At 36.8% G+C, this 25,653-nt stretch overlaps 1 protein-coding gene across 2 annotated transcripts in view; it reads left to right on the forward strand.

Annotated features, from left to right (window-relative positions):
• Positions 1-1,771: 1,771 nt before the first annotated feature.
• Positions 1,772-25,653, forward strand: part of LOC129742950 (uncharacterized) — a 97,896-nt gene continuing 74,014 nt past the window's right edge. The window contains exons 1-2 of one of the 2 annotated variants that reach the window (XM_055734890.1): positions 1,772-1,815; positions 2,972-3,380. The gene's annotated coding sequence lies outside the window, so the exon portion shown is untranslated. The remainder of the gene's footprint in view (positions 1,816-2,971; positions 3,381-25,653) is intronic. The other variant, XM_055734896.1, reaches the window with a different exon arrangement.

Below are 25,653 nucleotides of genomic sequence, written 5' to 3' on the forward strand. Positions count from 1 at the left end.
TCTCCCAGACAACTTGAATGATTGTTGGTTGCTGGTGATGTCAACGTCTCGAACAAGTAGGCCAAACCGAGCCTGTTTCTTGATCCAGGTCATTGATCCCGTACTACAATCATACGGATTTTTGTCCATTCATGGATTCCTCCCATCATGTCCGGGTACGGTTACGTTTCGGAGCGTTAGCGTTACTGTAACGTGTCCTCCAGCTGCACCGGCCAGCGCTGCGTTGATCTTTTCTCGCTGCTTGTTATTGTGTTCGGTATCTTAAAGCGGTTCTCCTCCTTCTCGCGTCAAAGCGCCTCCTTCAACATTTCAGTTTGCTTCGAAATTTAAAACTACGTTTCTGACTTCACTAACCAGTAAGTCAACGCACTGGTTACAATTTTGAAATTAAGATGCTTAGATGTCGTATCGTTGAATCAGTAAGATTAAACTTCCTGTGTACTAAAGTGGGATTGTTTTCTGAACAATGCACTTCTGAATTACAATTTTCGTCTCCAGCATTGTGAAGCGTCTTGAACTTTTCTCTGGGGTGATGAAAAATGCCGTTTTTCACAGAAATGCTGTAATGCAGAAAAAAAAACTTAATGTTTATTGGTGTAGATTTTGTAGAAATTCATATCTACACCATGTGTACAGCCCTTCCGGAAATCCACAAAAATTGCTAATATTATATCAGCTTGAGACTCACCCACCACCCAAAGACGCCTCTTTTTTCGTCACTTCTCAAGTTGGAGAAATTCGTTTAAAGCTACTATTTGGAAAGCACCCTCCCGAAATCTCTCGCGCTTTTGCTAGCACCCGGCACACAGCAGAGCAATTAATTTTAACAACTCAATTTCTCGCCCGCGCGATCAATTGCGATCATCACCGCTGGCTGCATAGTCTGTGTCGGTTTTGGAAATACAATTGTTGTGACGGAAGAGGGGAAACGCCGGACAAAGATGGGTGCGCATCAAACATCGTTGACCCCAAAACCAGGAGGTACCTACACCAGCTCAAAAGAAGCTTCAGAACCGCAGAGGCCGCTCTGCGACTTCAGCTAAACTCAACAACAACACAATCAACCGCCAATCGAGTTTGGTAAATTGAACGTCGAAGGGAGCAAAGCTCGAAAAAAAAGATAAACAAACCTTTTCCCAGCTCAAAACCGCCGACAGCGTCTAGGTCTACTACAACTAAATATTACTAGGCTGAAACGTTTTCGGAATAGGGCTGCTGCAAGATTGTTGTTGTTAGTTAGGTTGTAAAAAAAAAGTGGTTTGATCTAGGGATTTTGCGCGCACTCGCGTGCACGCTACTGTTAAGCTGCGCAGAAACCCGAAACCAGCAATTACCTTAATTACCTTTTCCACCGGCAAGCTCTCACGTGGTGGCTTTTCCGCAATCTTCGCGTCTAGAGGTTTCTTCAGGTGAACCAAAAAGTTCGGTCGGCTACAAATGCCTAATTCAGCGCCGGAGCAACCGCAAACAGTTTGTTTTTCCACACAACAACATTAAAATCAGATTCGGAGCAGGCCGGTGCGCTTTTGCTTTTTCTAGTACAAAGAGAGAATGGGAGACCACGTGGTTCTGTTGGGTTTTAAACTCTCGCGTGAGTTCGAAGCTGAGTGTCTACGTTTGGTGGTGAGTTCCTCCCGTCTAGGGGTGCCGCTGTTTTGCAGTTTTTTTTATTGTTGATGTTTCGGGGAGGGATGGACTCTTGTGCTGTGCTGTGGTCCACCGATCTCTAGCCCGTATCGGTGGTTTGGGTTGTGCGGAATTAGTTTCCAATAAACAGTGGCTTTGAGTAGACGCGCGCGCCCAAAACACTGCAAGGTAAAAAGTAGTAGGCGCAGGAGTACCCGAGTGCTCTTTCGAACTGGTGCAGGTTGTGAAGCTGTGGGCGCCTGAAGGGATTTTCAAGGGAGTGCCATGCCATGTGCTCAGCATGCCGCAGGTCTTGCTTGTGGTGAAGGCGCTTTTTATTGTGTTTATGCAAAGTGCAGTGTTTTTGTTTGAAAAAACAAATGCGCTCACATGTCAGTCGGTTTTTGAAAGGTGTAAATCAAGCTCAACTCTCCTGAAGACAGACGGGATATGGCAGGTTTTCCGAAACTTCACAACTGCTGCAGGCCAATTCCGTTTATTTATGTTGTCTGGGGGGGAATAATTCCAGTTGACATGCGGGTTGGTTTTCATCGCGCTGGAACTGCTGACTGCGTACACACATCATAGTTGGCGGTGCAATGCGCTGTCCAAGATGTTGCATGAAGAGACATCCAACGTGGTGTGGCGAAGCAAAAAAAATAGTTCCGTGAAGAGTCAGTCGCATGTAGTAGGCGCGCAAAAGTTTGTGAAATCGGCTACAATCGAATGTGAAAATATACTAAGATGTCTGCCGCGTCTTTGCACGAGAAACTTAAACCTGATTCGCATCGCAGTAGCCTTTGAAGTATGGATGATGGTCGAATGTCGAGAGTCGAGCCTAGATGGGTCTACTCCTAGCCCGCTTGTATACACTCAGAACAGCGGAGAACAGATTTTTGTGGAAGGAAATCGTAAACATTGGCAAATTTGATCATTCAATTCTTTTTTTTTCAAATTGTTTCACAGAAGATTAGAAATATCTTTTGGACACTTTGTTTGAATGACCAAAATTTTGCCAGGTTTTCTTATTTTTGTGTGCCGAAATAGGTAACAGCCCGAGGAGAAGGACGTCGTCTGTTCCCTCTGAAGATGATATCAAGTTTTACGGCATAGAGCTTAGCTTTCCGAGAGTGGTTACACATTCACATTTTTGTCTACACCAAAGACAGCAACCGATCCAAGTCGATAAAGTTCCCAATGGTGGTGATCAGCAAAGAAAAAAAAATCGCACAAGAAAACGACCACAACAGCGACGTGCTTTGCATAGTTGAATCTGAAGTGATTTTGTTTTCAGTGTTAGGTTCACAATTTTGAGTTTAAGTTTGTTTTCTTTTCTCCTAAAAAGCTACAACCCAAGTGCTGCGCATTGCGTATGCAAACTGCAAATTCGCAGATTTGATGTTTTGTTTCAGTGTTATTTAGTGCGGTTTATGTGCTTCGAAAAACCTCTCTTCAACATTGTTCAATCTGGAAACTTCCTCATTAGAAAAAGTGATCATTAACATAGTTTTTTCGGTGTTATACTACCTTTTATGTGCGCCGGTAGAAAGTGAACGTAATCAAAACATAAATTTATCTAAATAAAAAAAAAGTTAAAACAGTGTAAGCAGGCTACGAATAAAAAGTGATTTGGCAGAAGAGCAAATTCGTTCGACAATCAAAGTTTACCCAAAATCGCAACGCACCTGAAGTCATTGACGTTTCGACTTACAGAAACATAACGCCAACTTCTTCAGGGTTTCCTTGAAAAAAAGGTTAGTACCAACTACTATTTACAATTGAAACCGAAAGTCACGACCGTTACATCCCATCATCATCACCATCAGCGCAGACAAACTGGTGTCTCTAAGTATCCATATCATCTACTAAGCCCCAGTCCCCAGTGTTCGTTTGAAAGGGAAAGGGCAATCAAAATGCAATTAATGGTTTTTTTTAAACCTGCTTAAATGCCGGCAAACACGAAAACTTAAACTTAAACGAGTGCGCGCTCAGGCTCAGCTCAGCTCACTTCTTCGCTGGACTCACTGACTGTGGAGCGCGCGCACTTTGCACGCGGAGATATAAATCAAATCAACAACAATGGCACCTTTCTACTCATCGTTTTATTTTTTACTATAATTAAAATGAGGGTGCTGGTATGGTTTTCTGTTGTTTGGCAATATCGACACCGATTTCCTCTTAAATGCGGTGAGATTTGCAATGATTTGTATTTTTGAAGTGTTGGCTTTATCACAAAAAAAAACAATACTTTATTCAATAGGTAATGTTAAAAGTATATTTTTGAAAGAACACACATGAAAAGGATGACCACATAATTATTCCTTCTGCTAAAAAGTGCCGTGATTAAGTAAAACAGAAATTACAATTGGTCTTGTACAAATGTTTGATCTTGTACGAATACTTGGTTTCCGAAAACAGATCAAAATTCCGAAGACGTATACTGAAAAATTATGGTTATTTAAGGTTTTTGAAACACTCTTCAAGCAATTCACTCAAATCATTTCTACTATCATTTATATTAACTGTGCGATAAGTTGGGAATATGTGTCTAAATTAACGTTAAGTTATAGGGTAGGAGCACCAACCTCCGTCGTATCCCTCTGATTCGTCTTAATTCATGAATACATGTTTAAGAGCTGAAAAATCACTATCCACTTTAATTAGCTACTTCACATGATAAACTTACGCCTGTGAATTTATTTTCTATCACAAATTTGTCACTTTTGAAGCTATTTTTTGAGATATTTGATTTTGAAATCGCGAGGTGAAATGAACTATTGACGCATTCCGCCATATTGAAAGACGAACTTAGTGATCCCTCTAACGCAGGGGTTTTCAGATCGTGCTTCGCGGAGCACTTGGTGCTCCGCGAGGCTTTTGTAAGTGCTCCGCGACGTACGCAACGAAAATCATAAACCAACCTTGAAAAACTCTGATTTTTTTTTATCGTTTAGTTTTTATCGAAGCATGAGAAAAAAAAATTACAGAGCATACAGTACGAGCGAATACATTTTGTTTATTATGTCTCTAAAGCCTAGTCCACACTCGGCAACTTAAATTTCGAATTCGGTTGATGAGACTTGTTTTTGGTTGCTGTTTGTTCAATCTTTAGTGAGCAGGATAGACAACACACCTGCAACTGGAGATGCATCAAATGCAGAACCTTCATCGATGGTCGTTGAGCTGGACTTGGAAAAAATCGAAGAACCTCAGCTGGAAGATTTTACCCACGTCAAGAAAATAATCGCTGCAAAACACTCTATGCAATGGCTGTTCTTGCGTCGTACTTAGTGAGATACCGAGTTGCAAAAGCTGGAGAAGCGCGTACTATTTATTGCGGAAAACTTAATCAAACCATGTATTCAAGAAATCGTTCTTGTCATGGTTCATGATAAGACAGTGGAATTGGTACATCCGATTCCTATGTCTAACAAAACGATTTCTCGGCAAATTTGTGATATGACTGAAGATATCAAAAGCATTTTAATTTCTCTATTGAGATCTTCAAAATTCGTCATGCAGCTTGACGAATCCACAGATGTAGAAGGACTTGCAATTCTAATGGTTCGCTATCAAGGTTATGAATGTTTCGACGAAGATTTGTTCCTTTGCATACCGTTGCCTTTAAGAAACGAATGACATGAAAGTTTTAAAGTGTCTCTAATTAAGGTTATGATGGTTATGTTGCGGACAACAATATTCCATGGGGAAATTGTATTGATGTATGTACGGACGGTGCGAGTTATGGTTGGAAAATCGCTGGATAGTTGCCAAGATCAAAGAAAAGAATGGTTAGGGTAGTAGTCATTGCAACCTTCATTGACATGCACTCGCTATGAACGGCTTTCATCATCTTTGAAAGAAGTCTTGGGCGAAAGCGTAAAAATAATCAACTTTATTGAGGCTCGACCGAAAAATTTCAGGTTATTAAAAAAGTTGTGCGAAGAGATGGGCTACTTCCACGCTACTACTACATACCGAAGTTCGCTGGTTATCTCATGGAGAAACGTTTTTTCGCCCGTTTGAATTCAGATCGGAAGTCAGAACGTTTTAAAGCGGCATTAATTTTGCATTGGAGGTCAAATTAAATGATGATCAGTGGCCTTTCAACTCAGCTTATTTGGATGACATTTTTCATAAAATGAATGAAAATCTTCAATTCAAACGGCAAAATCATGGCCTTCGAGAGAAAAATCAAATTTTGGACAGATTCGCTCAAAAAGCGCAACCTGGACAGCTTTCCAAATTTATGAAGCATTCAATCAGAAATAACCTCGAAGTTATCATCCGAAAATTTTTCAAGAATTCTACGAGCATTTGCAGGGACATTTTTTGACAATCACAACACTTTTAGATGATTACATTTTTATTGTATTCCTTGATGTAAAGTTGAACTAACAGGCCCACGTATCTAATAAAGTCATTTATAATTACAATTACAATGTTTTTCCGTGGGATTTGTTGAACAGCTTTCAGCAATATTTCCCCAAAGAATATCATTAAAAGACCGAAGACTTAAAATGGGTGGGACAACCTTTTTCGATGTCAAAAAACCAGAATCACTAACATCGCAAGAATATCGGATTCAAAGTTCCGCTTCCAAGAAGTCGTTGGAGGAGTTTTGGTGTCAACTGAAAAATGAATTTCAAACTTTGTCCAATAAAGCAAAACTTATTCTTCTGCCGTTTTCTACAACTCTTCTATGTGACAAAATACCAATCCCGACTAAACGCGGAACCAGACGTCAGGCTACAACTAACACAAATTGAACCATACATGTTTTAGCTTGCAAAATTGAATCATTGAATTTGAATCATTTAATTTTTGATGACACAAATTTTATAAAAATAAAATCAAGACTATTTAACAAGTAGCCATTCATTACTGATTTTATTAACTACGATGACAAGACTCATCTTATTTTAACAATACTATCAAGTTTTCAAAACTAGAGTTTTTCATTCGTTCAAAAATTCAGGTGCTCCGCCAAAAATTTTGGTTTTGAAAAGTGCTCCGCCGAGAAAATGATCTGAAAACCCCTGCTCTAACGTGTTTCTTTGCTTTAACGCTTCCTATCAATGCCTGTAATGATCAAAATCATAAAATTCAACAGAAAAATGTTTAAATAAAATTAGAGAAATGATCTCAAACTAATCTGATTTATGTAAATTTGTCAATTTTCGATTGAAATCGAATCGCTCGAATCCCATAATTCGTCGTAATTTTGCGACAAACCGTTTTGCAATAATTGGAATTAAATCGGTTCATTTTTACTATTTAAAATCCCAGATGAAAGAAAAAAAAACTCATAAAAATTGAACATAATTAATTTCCAAGTAATTTTGTTTATTTGACCTCATTCAAGCTGGGAACTTAATACGCTGGGATATAAGTTCAAAAAGTCTTTTTATATTATTAAATTACTTGAATGTATTCAGCATTGCTTATAATGCATGGTTTTAAATGAACAGAGAATTGATGGCTTTTTCAGCTAAGTGGTTGATGTTTTACAAATTATGGTTATGGTGCACGCAAGAATATCTCATACTTTACACACATCTAACGTTCAACTCCAATGACATTGTTTCATTAAAATTTAATATTTCAAGATTTGATTTTTTTTTGTTTTATTATCTGATGACATTAAACATTTTCTTAAGTAATAAAATAAGACACATAAGACACATCAATTCTATTAAAATAAGACTTTTTGAACTTATTTCATTCAAACTGCAATATCTCACATACGACCAAACGCTTTGCTCTACAGAATGGTCACTGAGAGATCCTTGAAAACTAAAACTAAAACTTCTCCAGTTTTCAGAGATTCTTTGAATTGGAATCAATAACTACTCGAGTCAACATGACAAGAAAATTTGGATGAATTGATCATTAAAGTTTTGAAATTAGAATTCACGAGTCTCTGGTTTGGATCTCAATACAAGTTGAGGTAAAAATCCAACAAAATCGAACCTGCTTATATTCTGATTCCTACCATATAAGTTTTGAAACTTGACTCATGTTTGCTTCATTTTAATATATCCTCAGTGAATTTGCAACAATAGATGTTTTGTCATTTTTGACATATTACAGTTTGAATGAAAAAAATCGAAAAGTTTAATTTAAGTTGAATACCTTTACGTCATTTTCCAAAAACTTGCATTTAACTGATTTCTTATTTGCAACCTTGACAACAACAAAATGTAAGAATAACTAAGCGCAAAAACTTTTATCGCTCGTAAAAAAACACGAATAGATGAGCTGAACCAGTCTAATGTGCATTAGACGCATCAACGTGGCGTTGCTTTGTTTCGATCAGAGATGCCAGGTGTTGAGGATAAAAAATCTGGGCAATTTTGAAAAAAAGTCTGGGAGTGTCGGTGCATAAGGAAGATCACAAATTTGACACTAAACAAGAAATTTAGTTATGCGTGTGAGGGGGGGGGGGGCTTTGGGGATTTCATCTGTGGGTTATTTTCAATTTGAGAACTATACAACAAACACTGTTTCCTACCACGTACCATGCCGATCTTATTTAAAAAAAAAGTTGTTTAATGATAATTGGTCAAATACAAATGGATACAAGCGAGATTTCAGTCTAATCTGGCACTTACAGATCAAATTCGATACATGAATATTGATTTCATCACTCAATTTTGAAAGTCTGTGAAATCTGGGCACTCTTAGCAGAAATCTGGGCAAAATCTGTGTATGACCAATATCTCGAAGAAAGGTCAAAAGTCTTGGTTTTACAGACAAATCTGGGCACCTGGCAACTCAGGATGCCAGGGATGCCAGGTGTTGAGGATAAAAAATCTGGGCAATTTTGAAAAAAGTCTGTGTGTGTCTGTGCTTAAGGAAAATAAAAAATTTGGTACTGAACAGGAAATTATATTTGACGAATCGTGTAAGGAGGGGGGGGGGGGGGGGGTTGTATTTTTTGCTGCTATGGTGTTCGGGTTATTTTCGAGTTGATAACTACATACCATGCCGATCTTATTTATAAAAAAAAATATGTTTAATGAATGATTGGTCAAATACCAATGCATACAAGCCAGAGTTCAATCTAATCTGTCACTTACGGATCAAATCTGGGCACCTGGCAACCCAGCCTGGTACGACAATGAGGGAACTTGAATGTGGAAAATAAATCATTAATTGTCTCAAAAGTACGTAATGGATTGATCTATTTCCTGCATAATTTCATAACACAATATTAAAAATATAGTTCAATGAATGAATGACAGTTTTAAACCAACATGGAAGGCAATTCTATTGAACTAATGAAAAAAGCTTTCTTAAGCCGTTGTCTTAGGGGCCTCTACCCTATATGAATTTGTCCAAGAGGAGTTTGTCGTTCGCTAAGCATTGAGGTCTTTCGATAAATTTGCTCGTTATGACGAGTGAACAGCTCTGAATAAAGAGTAGGGGGAAGTGTTCTTGAATGCGCTTACAATCGTTTGACGAAATGGCTGTTAAATCAACGTATCAAATCTATCCAGTTCGAGGGAAATACACTTTGATTTTTCTTTCCAAATCAGTTTAAAATAAAATAACTCAACATACTGAAGTTTTCAGCCCATATCGGACTGGTAAAATGCCTCAATAAAACTAAAACAGAGGTTAACAAGGTTAAAATTATGCTTTTTATCATAGAAACATTAAATCTAAGCTACATCTGAAGATTGTAACTATGTATATGATAGATTATCTTCTCGATATTTTGCGTTCAACAATACATATAATAGATTCAACTATAATTGTATGATTGGTTTCATGCATTCAACTATGAATAAAATAGATTCAACTATAATCGAATGATTGTTGTTGCGCATTCAACAATAAATATAGTAAATTCAATTATACAGGTGTAGTTGATTTAACTGTGAATATAGTAGTTTAAACAATATTTCTATGATTAATCTTGATCGTTCAACTATATATAGAGTTGTTTTTGACATTTCTTACGCACACTTGCTGAGCGTGTACAGATGAGACGGGACAATTAACCTCAAAAACTCTCGGTACAAAAAAAAACGGGCAGCTGGTCGACATACATGGTCGTTTTTGAGGTTGATTGTCCCAAAACTGACAAGTATTGGTGAAACAAACAGCATAATATCACGAACACTACCAGCGGCAAATAGGACTATGGTAGTTTTTAATGATGTTAACATTAGAAGTTATCAACTCTTAAGATGCTTTGCAACAATTTGATTTCGACTCATCCATGCTTTCCTCAAAAACTGGCTATCGCTGCCATCGGGGTGTCCGTTTTTTGGGGGAAGGACAGTTTTTCAATAGCCGAATACCCGGCTTCAATCCGATTGATCAGGTATGCTGCAGACAAAATCATGTGAAAATAAAAAAAAACATTAAAAAGGGACAAATATAACGGGAAGAATGGTTTTGAGCACCGATTGGCGATTCCGGTTTTTCTTATCAGGATTCCAAAGAAACATCCTCCCGGGCCCCGGATTCTTTTGCACAGTTTGGTTTTGGTAGCAGCCGGGTTATCGAACACATGCACTACTACCAACATGTAGTGTTTGGATGTGTATGTATTTATTCAAGTATCACACAATCAATCATAAAAATAAAGATGAATTCATTATATGTATAATTCAATGCATAGAATCCATCATACATTTGAAGTTGAACCAATATTTTTACAGTTGAATCAATTATACAATTACAGGTGAATCTACTGTATTTATACTTAAATGTGAGAGGTCAACCTGGAATATATAGTTGAATCTATCATAAATATTCATAATTTAATACCTAAAATAAATCATACAAATGTAGCTAAATCTGCTATATTTATAGTTGAATCAATTATACCAATATAGTTGGATCTATTATGTTCATAGTGGATTACGTTAGGTCAATCAGCAAGTGTAGTTGAATTTATCATATTTTTAGTTCAATGCCTAAAATTAATATATGTTCACATTTTCGTAGATGACGGAAAGAATTAAAGAAACATGAGCTATCAAAGAACGAAAAAACATAAGCCGTAAATATCATGAATTTTTCGAAAAAGATACAACGGCTCACCCTCAGGACTTGAACCTGCAATCTCCGCTTCAGTACAACGGCGCGTTAGCCAATTTCACCTCGGTGAACGTGATGAAACCGGCGAACCCGAGCAATCGAGCATGTGATCTTTCCCGCTATTGATCTCTCTTGTTTCTCTAACCCCACCCATCGACTCGGGATTTTAGCCGAGCGAGCACATGGTCGATTGCTTCGGGTTTGCCGCAACTTACGGTCAGATGTAGAAGCAATCAGTGCTGCTCAAGGTTCCGAGCAGACCAGATATATGTTTAAAGTTGAATCATTTATACCATTACAGTTGACTCATTTTAAATTATATGCGCTCACGTAAGAACTTTTACTAGACACATAACACACGACGTATTACAGAACACGACACTTAACGTTCTTACTGAACGGAAAAAGGATTTAAAATTATCTTTTTCGTCCGAAAAAGGTAATTTTAAACCCTTTTCTCGTTTAGTAAGAACTTTAAGTGTCGTGTCCTACAAAACATCGTGTGTTATGTGTCCATTACAGTTGATTCCATTATATTTATAGTTGATTGAGTAGGGTCAATCTACAGTTTTTAGTTGAGTCTATTATATTTATAGTTGGATGCGAAAAAATCAACTGCACTTTGATGATTGGGATAACTAGCTGAAATAATTGGAACAACTGTCGTCTTTTTTCTCCGTGATCTGTCAGTTGACACAAACAATACAGTAGTTCAACCACCAACATATATTATTGTCAATGCAGTTGAAATTCGAAGTTTTCGCGTTGGTGATTGGTAACATTGCCAACCAGTGACGATGAAAAATTCATCAAACACCTCGGCAATCGGCAACCCTTTCTTTTGTTTGGTTCGGACCAGGGTTGCCAACATTTTTATTCAAAAATCAGGGAACTAGCGGAATAAAAATCAGGCTACGATAAAGTAACGGAAATTTCGCTAAAAATGATGACCTTTTTTTTGTCACCGCTCCTCATTTTCTCTCTAATATGTGTTGTGTGAGCACACTTGGTTCAATAATTCTACTGAATCAAAGCATCATAGCAATATGCTCGAGTGAAGGCCTGTGGATCCTCTAACCTAAGTTTCGATCGATACTCTGAAGGTGTGGGCTTCAATATTAGAATCTTGTGTTGCGGAGATATGAACCAGATTCAGATCTCGCCTGGAGAGATTAGTTGAAAACGAAAAGAGGGAATATCGAGTTTTTGTTTGAAATGTTCAACTACAAGCCTGAATGAGTATAAAAGTTTTTAAATCATGCTAACATCAAGAAATATGTTTTTGAACCTTGATGACACTTTTTTCTGGGTCATACTGGTAATTTTTTAAGGAGAACGGTGAAAATTTTTTGTGGACATAGGTTAGGTTTAAAAAATATGTGAAAAAAAGGATAAAATTATTATCGTGATTCGATGTCTGCTCATCGAAAGTCCGAAAGTAAACGTTTCAAGATGTGCCTTCTAATCGTTTGTCTTTGTCATCGATTGGAAAGGCCTCAGGTGTTTACCTTTTTTCCCTTCATACTTTGCATTGCGATCGGTTCGGCACAAAGATAGTTCAAGTTTGAAGAAGCTGCACATAATCCAATCCAACAATAAACGACAAAACATACAAGGTACATGTAAACCGCACAGCCCAAGAAGAGCGTCGAGCGATTACGTCGTCCGTTACTTGCATATTCCAGTATAGATAATTAACAACGGCCACATTACAGCACACAGACCGCTGACGACGAAGACGGGCTACTTGTGCCGCTTCTAATGTTTTGGAGTCTCTGAAAGCCATCTGACAGTGAAGAAGACAATCAGAATCAGTGGTAGCGACATGATTGAACAAAAACGGTTCAAAGGGGGTGTGTTCTTACTAAATTGAATTAGTGAACCAATTTCAATCATAATCGTAAGATTTTGTGTCAGTTAAACGGGTAGTACATAATAGACATAAATATGCAAATGTTATGGCACCTCCTTTTTGTACGCCTTTGGAAAAAAGACAATCTTACATGCATGTTAGGTACAATGTGTGAACTGAACTAACTCTGACTAAAGTCGTCTTTGGTGCGCTTCAAATTTAGCTCGAGTGAGAGGGAAATCACATGGGGAGTTGTTGTGTAGTGTATAGGCAGTTGAAGAAGATGAAAAGGGGCAAAAAACATCCAGCATTAGGTAGATGTTACTTAACCGCAAACGCCGGACTACCCACGGAGAAGTTATCTGGTTTATAGTAGCGCTAATTTGAAGTGAATTTAACCATAACACTTGGAGTCGAAATCGATTTTGACTAGAGCCTCGTGTGCGCTACATGCATCTCTCGTCTCGTAAAATGTAGGTCAATTTTCGCGGCTTATGTAGCCGCAAGCGTTTTGTACCGGATAACAGTTGGGATTAATCTCGATTGTACGTGAGCTCATTTGATGCGATTGAAATAAGTGAAATCATAGTCTTTAGGTTGTTCGAAACTATTTTTCATTCAAGTCTAGAAATAAGTGATAGTCCCTTACATAACATTCTAAACCGTATCGATAGCAACTTTTTGTAGACATTTTCAAGTTAGTTGCAGCGTAAAATTAGGCTACTTACCAGCCTTTGAAGCTTGGAACTTGATGGCGAACGAAAGCCCTTGCAATTCGACAAGTCGCAAAATCTGTCTACAGGAGTTGGCAAAACGAGCTCCCCCTCGGGCAATCCGATTTCAATGTCTCCCGCCTGCATGCACCCAAGATGATTTTGGTGGTTGTGGACCTCCAAATTCCTCCAAATCACCGCACGTTTCTTACTCAACACGGCGGCCAACGCCAATTGCAACGACGGATCTAATCAACCCAATAGGTCAGAAAAACAAAACCCCTCAGGAGCTTAGAAAAAAAAGATTGACTAAACGACTTTAACCAAGTTGCGACCAAATGTGTCCGATAGGATTTGTGTTGAGTTGATTTGAGTTAAGTTGAGTTGAGCTTAGCTGAGCTCAATTCTTCTACCTCTACCTCCGTATACCTGCGAGTTTATTATTCACTTACTTCAAAAACTGATCCCCAGCTGTCTCGATTGGATTCGATTCGATTTCAGCTCAGCAGCAGCAGACAACAACACGAACAGGGTTAAAAGTATTGCATACTTGCGAGAAGGTATTTAGAAACAAACCTGCCTTTGAGATCCACACCGAAAAAACTTTTCACATGAACGCTACGTGAAAATATACATAGATTTTTGCCACCATGAAAATCATTTGAAATCTACGTGAATTTCAGGTAGCAAACAGAGCTCATGCAGCAAATGGAATTCACATAATTTTTATATGAGTTGCAAGTGAATTCCACTTGAAGCACGCGAGAGGGGGATTTGCTCTGCTACATGCGACTCACATAGATTTGAATAAAATATTAACGTATTTTGTTTTCTGTCGCATACTTAAAAAGAAAAGAAAATTTAATTTTTAAAGCGATTTTATTTAGCGGTGTAAATAAAAGAACATAAATTTCAACATTTACACTTCACAATAAACCAAAATTTCATTTCACTTTAACTTACGACTTACGGCGCCGGCAAGGAAATTGTATTCGGTGCGCCTCCGTTGCAGTTGCTTGCTCGACCAGCAGCTCAGACTCCTCAATCTGTTGAAATGACAGAAGATTGAAATAATGATCATACAACAAAAAAATTACTACTCACAAAAAAAAAACAGCTTCTAGATCACCAATAAACCTTTCATTTGTCAGCTGAGCGTACTTAGATCCACGCCATATTGAAAACTGTGTTCCTTCACATAGATTTTACGTGAATGAGTCATTCAGAGCTATGTGAACATCACATAGAATACACCAGATTCGTCTATACTTGGCTGACCACTTGATTTTCACATAAATCGAATGTGTTTGTGTTTTGTCAGCATCCAACTATGTGAATTTCACGTAAGAATCAGGTGATTATTTATTTGCTCTTACGTGCTTCACGTAAATCAAGTGAAAATTCACGTAATGAGTGGCTACGTGAAAATCCAGGTGAATTCAACGTTCCTTTTTCGGCTCAGTGCAACTTTGGTGATGAAGTTTTGCACACTAACCGAAACTTGAACGATCTGGATCGCAGTCGAAAGCCGACAAATGTCTCCGGCTGACATTTACTGTCAATAGTTGAGTTGTTCAACTTGCCGGTTGTGGCAGGTTTGCATTACCGAGACAGTGAACAGATTTTTTTGCAAATATGATTTTTCAATCAGACCTTCAGTTTAATTAAGGCTATGATCATTTAGAATCCGAACAGTTACAAATGTGTTTTTTTTTTAAACTATTCCTTTGATCGAAAAACTTCCTAAAGGTTCCGCTTGACAATAGCCCAGTATTTTTCAATTGGGCGGAGCTCTGGCGTGTTGGGAGGGTTCTTGTCCTTGGGAACCACCTGCGTAATGGCAAGATGCCAAATCTGGCCAAAACAGTATGGAACAACCGTGTTTCTTCAGAAAAGGCAGCAGACGTTTATTCAAACACTCCTTCACGTAAATTTCTTGGTTGACAGTCCCGGAAGCTATGAAAATGCTGCTTTTTAAGCCACAGGTACATATGGCTTGCCAAACCAAATATTTCTTCACGAACTTTGACAGTTTCACATCTGCTACCTTTCCCCTTCCTTTTGCCGTATAAAACTCCTGTCCCGGAAGGTGATTGTAGTCGGCTTTGATGTAGGTTTCGTCGTCCATTACCACACAGTCAAACTTCGTCAGCATCGTCGTGTACAGCCTCCGGGATCGGACATTGGCTCGATGCACGGTTGTAGACAATACACCCAGCTTATTTGCGGCATCTCGGAGAGAGAGGTTAGGGTTTCGCTTGAAACTACCGACAACTCTCTTTGTCGTCTCAGCGGCTTCCGGTTTTCGATTTCCCCCCGATCCAGACTTCCTGGCTGTCGACAAACATTCCCCAAACACTTTTAATTACATTTGTAACGATTGATTTGGCAACTTTTAGCGATTTTGCCAGCTTTGCGATGCGCGAGCAAAATTTTGATACGCTGCTCTTCTTCCTCGGACGGCATTTTGACAACTGAAGAGTGGATTCCAAAATCAAAATAGGGGCAACATTCTACACACACACACACACACACACACACACACACCTTCAAAATGAGGGGTGTTCAGGTTTTTTAAATGCAAAATTGAAAGAAATACGTGATCAAATTTTGACCGTATCACCCTTTATGGAGGAAGTGAAGGTGCTTATATGATATTTAATGTAAAAATATAATAAAAATAATTTATCATTGATTTCAAGAAACACTCTTACTTTATCATAAAATCACTTTTTTATCTTTGCAATTTTTTCAGCCATGTATTTATTGATCTATTATTTTCACCACAGAAGCAAAACCTTTGCAAAATCATGATATTTTACACAAATTTGCCTGGAAAAATCAATTGGAATCCGGTGGGAACTTTTTCATAAGTAGGCATCTCTTAGAATTTGACCTCTTAAATTCGGTTTTAACATATCTAAATTTCTTTGTCCATCAGAACATATCTGTCACATTGCGTAAAAACCGTTGCACAGATCGCGATCCATGGAACTGATCATTTTTAGTTATTTGCTGGGTGTCTACTAAGATAGGCAACACTTTTTGCCTGCCGGAAACGGATTTACTGCATAGTTAAGAGTTCTGCAAACAGTTATCCCCAATAACCATAGACTTTTTACCATAGTTAAGATCAAGGGTTCCACTACGATGCTTGGTTTGAACTTCGTGAGCATCCTAGAGTGGCTTATTATACTTCTTAACCATTTTGGCCAAAAAAAATTTCGGAAAAATCAACAGTTTACGAGTTTTCAAATCGACAATGAATAATTTTCAAGGCAATTGCAAAATTTTTTTTACCATATCTTTTTGCATTGTAAATATCTCAAACACACTTAATTTTAAAAATTTGAAAAAATAGGCAGGATAGTCCTTTTTATAACCGAAATCACCGAAATGAAGTGTCCGGATATTAAATGATCATAGCTTTAGAAGAGAAAAACATAGTTTAACATGCAATGTGATACGCATTTGGTCAAAATTCGACTTTATTTTTTGTTCAGCTAAGCTTTGATAATTTTTTTAAGGCTGCCTATAAGTTTCGAAGGCAGTGTTCCGAATATCACTCAATGCTCATGAGAGACACTGAAACGTTTTCAACAGCGAAAGCAAAACCTAAATTGTCGGTTGGTTTATCTCCCAGTGGGGCAAAGATTGTGTTCGACAGCGCTGCTCCGAGAATCAAAGAAATAAAATTTGAAAGAGAGACGTTTCTTCTCCAGTTGGAATTCTCAACTGAGTGAGGAGCTACCTGATTTTCAGTTTCTTTTTTCAGTCAATAACTTTTCTTGCTCAATCACTCACTCACTCACTCGTTTACTGATCGATGATCGAATGCTGTCTGCCTGATACATCTTGCTTTGTTGTTGCTGTTGTTGGGGAGGATTAAAATAGCCATTCAAACACGCAGGCAGTACATATGAACATATGTTTCTGCCGCTTTGCCAGAAAGTACGCAGGCAGTATGAACCGATGCAAGGCCGCATTGATTGAGTTTGAGTGAGTGAGTGAGTGGATTTTCGAATTGGATCTTGTATCAGTAAGTGTCTCAATCACTTCTGATACACCAGGTAGTGAGCTTGAGAGATCGACTTAGATGCGAGTCCGCTCTCGCTTTTGAATCTTGTTTACATTGACTTCGCATTGTCGCTCTGCCGATTCTCTAGGGAACAACAGGCAGCAGCAATCGGCTTTGAATGTTTCCAACTAGAAACCTATCATGAGCGTTTCTTCCGAGTGATTTTCGGAAGACTGTTCGAAGGTTTTATAAAAGCTTTTTGATTGAATAAAAGAGGGTACAAAATAAATCTTTATATTATACTCTAGGAGGAGTAGAAAAAATGTTGTTGTAGTCTTCCGTCTTTTCCTTTAAGATTGTGCATTTTTTTATCAAGCGTATAAGGTAAAAAGACCATAATCAACATATAGGGGAGATGAGGGCATAATGAGCACCCAGGGCATAATGAGCACTCCATTTTTCTACATAAGTACGTATTTTATTTAACAAATTTTCATGAGGACTTGTTTCGTACTACCTATAGTATTAATTTTTCACCAAAAAAGAAATATCCTTTTCATCTGTACAGAAATATTAAATAATAACCAGCTAGGTTCTAAAGTGACGAAAATATTATAATTTTTGAGCACCACCAAATAAGCTTTTATGACCTTTAAATCAGCTTGATCTGAAATGTACGCACTGCAACATGATCTACACATTGTTTCTCAATTTTCAGCATCATAAAATTTTTGATTTTTCACTTGAATCAATTTTAAAACACGTTTTTACCTCAATTTGTTGACTAGGGGCATATAGAGCACCATATTATCGAGGCATAATGAGCATTTTCTGCCGTAGAATCTAGCAGCGAATTAAAATTGATTTATAGCGCCACACCTTGACTAGTTTTCATCCGACAATTTAGCCTATTGGTAAGGTGTCGGAGAGGTAATTAAAAGACTAGAGTTCGATTTCTGTTCGAGGTGATTTTTTCCATTTACAATTCATGATTGCTTTTTTTATTGTTACCTTTTACGGCTAGTAGCATTATCCTCCAAGCAAAGCACATAATGTATGAGCGTGCGTGAATTGTTTGTATTCTACAAACAGACCTAGATTATTTTGTTATTGCTTTGTTTGATGAATCTACGACTCACCTGACTTCATCGAGTTGAATTCGCTGCTAGATTCCCCGGCAGAAACCGCACATCTTGCACTGATTAATGGTGCTCATACTGCCTCAGGGGGTGTTCTCATTATGCCTCTACAATGGCTGGATTTCAGCTTTTGGCAAATTTTTATAAAATGCATTTTTTAACGTTTTCATCTAGTTTTTCACGTTTCAGCCCGTTAGGGAATAGGCTTTTCAAGTGTCTGAACACGAAACAATAATGTAACCTCCATATTATAGCTATTTTCTATGGTTAAATAAGCGTTTTCCTTAAGGTGGCCATTATGCCCCCATCTCCCCTACATTGGAAAAATTCCTTTGAAAACTCTGATTTTTTAAACCGACACGAATGCCACAAGGATAGCCAATTGACTTATAAAACATTAGAAACTTCTTTTTTTCCAAATACTATCTATAAAATTTGAAACTCGTCAACTTATAGAAAAATTATGCGTATTTACAACGATTTCGTTAAATTCCTTTACTTATTTATGTGCATGAAAATCTTTAAATTTCTGCTTTTTCATTTTTAAATTATTTAAAGTTATATTTTACTATTCATACTTCCACAGCCGGAAGTTATGTCTGATCCCGGAGAATTATGAAAGATTGTTATTATTCTCCATGTCTTTGTTCATATTTTTCATTATGTTAACCTAAAAACATTTAAATGATAGAGAACATAAACCGGCCGGGCCCACTGTGGAGCAGAAAAAGCAGGATCAAAGAAAACTAAGAAGCGTGAACCACCAGTACCATACGCTCCGAGGGGTAATTCGTTGAACGCACTTCTAAAAAAGGCTCCTTATCGTTAGTGGAAGTATGAAGAATTTCAATAATAAAAACATGAAATATTTAAAAATAAATCGTAACATACAAAAATACCTAAAAATATTTATCATTGGGCTTCATAAGGCTTCAGAGATTTCTTAGCGAACCACAAGTGGAACTGAAACAAACTTATCCAATTGTAGCATTCCGAGACCCCTACGGCTTTTGACCGAATCGGGAAACTTTTTTTCATCACATTTGCATGAAACGCCCATTCATTTTACAAAAATCACAATCCAAACACCGATATAAACATTCATACTTGAAATATTCAATTGTGATTGTGACTGTTCCTCATTGAAATAGATTCCTCAATTTGATGTTCTCAATTCAAATAGCACTTATCATCAAATTAAACAAAAACTCCAACCACAGTACATTTTTGAATCAACAACTGCAGATTTTCAGAGCGATTAAATCTGCTTTTTCGATAGGATTTGTAAACTCCGTCACACAGCGAATTTTTGCACACCCATAACTCAGTTTGATACACAACCACAAGCCTATCCTCAAGTAGGTTTAAAACATTCCGGTGATTAGTGTTTCCATGGACTTCCGAACACACGTTTTATTTATTTTCGAACAACTTATCACAAACATTGTACTTGAAACAAACTTTTTTTGAAACTTCCACGGACCTGAAAAAAAAACACGTGCTATGCCATCAGATCAATGCCTACTTCGTTCCTCAATTATTTAAAGTTAGCTTTCTATCAAAAATTCCATAGCCAAAACGCAAAAGTTCTACTTTTTAGGCAAAATAGTCGTGCTATAAAATGCCCTTTTATCGAAATTTTATTAGTTTTATCAAGCTCGACGATATTCACGAGTCATTTTTGAGAAGTCAATTTTTAGTAAAAAAAAAAATATTGGAAAATTCGAGATTGAGGAGAAGAGTAGGCGTTGCTTGAATAGGAAGTGGGAGGTTTTTGCTAATGTCAAATTGAATAGCGAAAAAATGAAAAATTGTAAAATAGTAAAAAGTGAAAGTTCGAATTTATCATTCAATCAGTTGCTTCAACCTGATGCCCAAGCTCCAAACCACGCTAATTTAAATTGATCCCGGAATCCTGTCGTCTGTTTCATTCGCCAGAGATCGTACCTCCGGATGAACCGAAGTTAATCATTTACCGGGTTTCTAGAAAGGATAAAAGCAAAGTATTCTCTCCATGTTTTTTCGATGTCACATGTTGAACTATCATGATATTTTCTGTAATTTTGATAACAGGATTTCCATTTACTAAAATATTCTAATTTTGCTAAAACTTTTACTGCTGGAATTCAAATGTGTGCGTATCTTAGTCTAATATCTTTTTTTGTTGAAAATTACTATGAATTATTTATTTTAATGAGCATCGTTGTGTTCTAAATATTCTACGATATGAAAAAAATTGATATGACAGTTGTCTATCAAAATAGTTTTGCCTCATATCAGTCAGTTAAATTTATTGTTGAATCGTTAGTAAATCGCGAATACGAAAATTCTTTCAAACGTTCGTTACAATTCACTATCAAATAAATTGGAATAGTCTTACAATACATTTTTTGCATAATCTGCGGAGAATCACATCACTGGTTATTTATCCATGTCATTCCTGCTATTCTATATATGTCAGTCAAGTTGAGTCTTCGATTAGTCTTTTTGAAGCAAAGAAGTATAGAATTATAACAATGCTTGTTTGAATTTAAAGTTAGGAAAATCAGTTTCATGTGAGCTCGAGTCTGCAAGAGATTTTTCAATACTGTAAATCTACTCATTTATGTCACATGTACTTATGTCAGGAAATATTTGTGTTTTAAATCCGATGAAATTCTATTAGAAATTGTTCGGGTTGTGTCTTATTTTAAATGATTGGGTGTTGGACACTCCCGTTGAAAGAATGGAAAAGAGGTTTTTAATATAAATAATTATACTGCGATGCATCTCTAAAAAGTTTTTTCGTATTTGAATTTGCTATTCAAAATTAGTCCCAAGTTAAATAAAAACCACTTGGTAATTGATATAATAATGTTCACCAATTCATATACATATGAAAGAAGTCTTTCACTGCAATAGGAGTGATAAGGACATAACGAGTACCCGGGGCCTAATAAGCACTCCACTTTTCCACAAAAGTACTAATTTTCTCAAATAAATTTTTATGAGGACAGTTTTGTAGTTCCTATAGTATAAATTTTTCAGCAAAAAAGAAATCTCCTTATCATCTGGGAGCAATTTTTGCCTAGGTATTGCCTAGGTATTTGAGCTTTTCAGATATGAACTTGGATTTGGTAGGCTGATAGTTCTAAACACTGCTTTCAGTTAACATTTACAGAACAATTTTGAATATTTTGAAAAGCGTAGCATAACACATGTGCAAAATTATAAAAAAAATTACAATAATATATTGAAATTGATCAATGAAGAATTGTATTGTTTGTTCGATATTCAAAATATAACAAAGATTCTGTAATTTTTCAAAAAAGAAACAGGAGTTAAAGAATTTACATTTCAGTTAACTATACATCATTTGCAACTTTTTGAAATTATCTTGTTGAATTTTTTGATATCAAAAGACGGTCTCTTAGAAAAAGGTTGGGTTTATTATAGTTTACAAATATCAGCCAAATAAAAACTTTAAATTAAATAATTTCTATTTTTATTTTATATACATTGTTTTTATAGAGAGATTGTTAAGCTAGTGGGCCAATATATGTTATTCACAATAATTTTTATGATTTTTCCGTTAACTGATGTACATGATTTTTTGTTTTGTTGTGTAGAGTTAAAAAACATTTTGATAGGAACAATGAAAGCTCCGGAGAATAGGTTTACTAAGATCTATACACTTGTCAAAGGTGTCTCCTGATCATATCCCTTTTCCCCCATCCCTACAACAAATTTTTTTGCTAGGATGCAGAGGTGACCTCGGTCCTAAAGCATAATTTTACATTCTATCATCCCTTTCTCTTATTTTCCTCTCTATCTTTTGACTACTAGGACGTGGCCGGCGCCGTTATTGATGTATAAAGAGAGAGCATCAGTTTTGTTCATTGTGAATGTGTTGTCAATCCCAGACACCATTCTTTTGACCTCTGGGCAAAATTGATGGCCTCGGTCAATCACGGAGTAGCAACCATTGGTGATGTAGAATTCATTCTACTGAGCCACACCAGCGGTTATGGAATTCGAAATGCTTTAGTACTATTATGACGGAACAAACTATGGAAAGCAAGAAGTTTATATCATTTATATCCGAATTCATAACGGCATTTCGGTTTCAATGACTTAAGGTGGATGTGAGTAGTCAATCAAGCTAAGCTAAGCTAAAACAAAAATATTGGAAAATTCGAGATTGAGTATTTGTTTATTTTTATTTATTTATTTAAATGGTTTTCCGTCCTACGACACAACCTCATGAACGATACCCTATTGAGATTAAGTTACTACGCCTACGTGTTGTGAAATTTAAGTACCACATATCAGAATAGACCAAATACTTTTATCAAGATTAAGCCAGTATAAAAACATTAGAAAATGATATACATATATTTTTTTCCATACAAATAACCGTCCAAAAAAGAATGAAATTGCCTTTTCGGCAATTGTAATGAACCTCACTTTCAAGCCGGTCCCAATTTTGATGTCACATTTTTACATCTTTTGATCAAATTTTAAGTATTTCCAATGGAAATTGTCAAAAATACAGCAAATTTTGTGAAGCAATCTCAAATTTCCCTTTTTTGCGAGAATAGCTGTATGTTTTTTTTACAGTCATAGTACAGTCTTCAAATTTTGTGGAGTGTTGGTTGGATAGTTGAACTAGATTTTGTGAAATTTTAATGAAAAAATATCAACCCATATAGAAATGACAGCTGGCCAAAGTTGGAAGCGAGTGCGCGGCTTCACGCAATTATATTCTCTTTTGAACGCATTCTACTTGTTTGTAAATGTATTCTTAATATTTTTTTTATTCTGAAATTTTAAGCTTCACTATGCCCAACTGACAGATATCTCAAGCGTGGGTAGTACCCTTCGTGCACCTGCAAACACGTCGCCCATGGCAGATAGTTCGTTAAAACGAACAAAATTTCGAAAGACTTCAATGCTCATTTTTTTCATCAAACGACGAAACCTTTTTTGACAAATTCATACGCCTCTACGCCAACATACGATGAACCGACCTAACCTACACATCGCTTAGCGTTAATTTTTACATATGTTTCCAACTTATCATACAGTCAACATAATAATTGATCATAAACAGCAGGTTAATACGCGAGATGGATTAAACTATCAAGCGAATTGTTACATAAAATCGCTAATCGGAGTAAGTACTTACGCGGAAAAAAATCTCACCCAACACAATTTACAATTTGTTTTTCAATCACCCCCACATATTAGTTTTTTATCGTTCGTCGGTTTAATTGTTACCAACTACGATGACTAATTGTTAGGACGAATAGCGACCAAAGAAAAAAAAACATGTATAACATGAATCCAATTCAACGAGTACACTGCTACTGGGCGGACATGTTTAGCAAAAGACTTCCGCAGCCAACAAAAGTCAGCTACAAAAGTGTTATGCAATCTTAGACCACATAAACACATTCGTAATCTTAAGGTAGAAGGTAAAAAGTAGTCGGATTGCAGCCATCCAAGCAGCCATCGAACATCAACATCAACCATAAAAAAGTCATGACCATTCACATCTCTCCCCGGACCAATCAGAGTAGGCTTCGATTCCCTTGTTTAAACTGGACTAGCCTTACGTATTCAATAAGTTTTTTTTTCATTGAAGCGATCCATATTAAAATAATTTGTTACAGTTTTCAAATTTCTTAAATTGTCTTTAATTGTAAGAATTTTTCAAATTATTTGATTGTTTACTTGATGTTTTCAAAAATAATCTTACATTTTATTGCTTTTCAATAAATACATCTATTAAGAATTTACACAATCATTAGCACTTTGTAATCCGGTTACAATTGGTCCTTTTCGAAAAACTAAATGATGCCGTTTTTTCGTCCCCTCGCTTTGGGAATCCAGATGAATTTTCATCTCCTCTAACAGCAATGTCACCGGTGAAAATTCCGTCGCCACATCCGATCCCTAGTCATCTTGCTTTTCGTCATCCAGCAAGCTACAGAAAAAATTGAAAAAAATACATTTTTATTAATGCTTTTCACAATTTTGAAACATGAGTTGTGGCACAAACTTACCATTAGGATTATTATCACGAACACTAAAAATGCAATATTTCTGGTGAAATGTTTCTAATGTCGAATAAGCTTGCGTTTTGCTGTTTATTTGTTTGTTTATTGGATCCTAGGCGTAAGCCTTTAATCTTTACTAGTTTTAAAAATATTTAAGATTACGCTAACTTAAATCTATTTTTGATTTGTTCTCTGGACATTTCTAGCTTTTTACATTAGCATGAGCGTTGTAGAGCGTCATCCTTCTATAAATAGGTTCATTCCTAGCGTAGTTCTGGATACGGTTTGTAAGCTGAAACGGACTTATTTGTATTTGTATTTGTATTTGAATTAGAAATTTCATCTGACAGTATTGTCTACATGAATAGAAAACGAGAAAAAGAATCTAACTAAACTTACATAGTGATACTTGCTAACTGATTACTATTCCTAACTTTAGTCCTAAAAAAATCAGTTGAAATATGAAAATCATACAGGTGGAAAAAATGATTGAACACTTTAAACATAGCTCGAAGTGGTTCCTGCTGTCCGTAGTTGGTTCGCTGGAAATCGATGCGCAGAAATTCTCTACCTCTTAGGATCCGTGGTCTGATGTTGATGTTGATTTGATGTAATAATCCGGGACAGTCAATTTCGTAGTCAATGAGTTTTTTAATGAAGACAGCTCGTGCAATTATGCGCCTTTCGGAGAGCGTTTCCATTCCTATCAATAAACATCGGTGTTTATAATCAGGAAGAGTGTCAGGATTGTTCCAGGGTAGAAATCGGAGGGCGAATTTGACGAATCTCGATTGGACTGCTTCGATACGCTTAGCCCAGTATGCTGTGTAAGGACTCCATACAACCGATGCAGTTTCCAAGTTGGATCGTACAAGAGAATAGTACAGAGATCGTAGGCAGTAGGGATCTTTGAATTCTTTGGAAATCCTTGTGATGAATCCGAGATTTCTATTGGCTTTAGCTATGATGCTGGCGTAATGCTCATGGAAAGTCATTTTCTCGTCAAGGATGACGCCAAGATCCTTGAAAGATGAGACCCTATCCAGCGGAGTATTCGTTATTTTATAAGACCATGCAATAGGGTTAGATTTACGAGTAAAGGAGATGATGGCGCACTTCGGGATGCTGATGGTCAGATGGTTGTTAGAACACCATTTGGCGAACAAATCAATCCCAAGTAACCAAAAGTTCCACAAAACAGGCTCTT

The sequence above is a fragment of the Uranotaenia lowii genome, chromosome 1, assembly GCF_029784155.1.
Source record: "Uranotaenia lowii strain MFRU-FL chromosome 1, ASM2978415v1, whole genome shotgun sequence".
NCBI lineage: Eukaryota > Metazoa > Arthropoda > Insecta > Diptera > Culicidae > Uranotaenia > Uranotaenia lowii.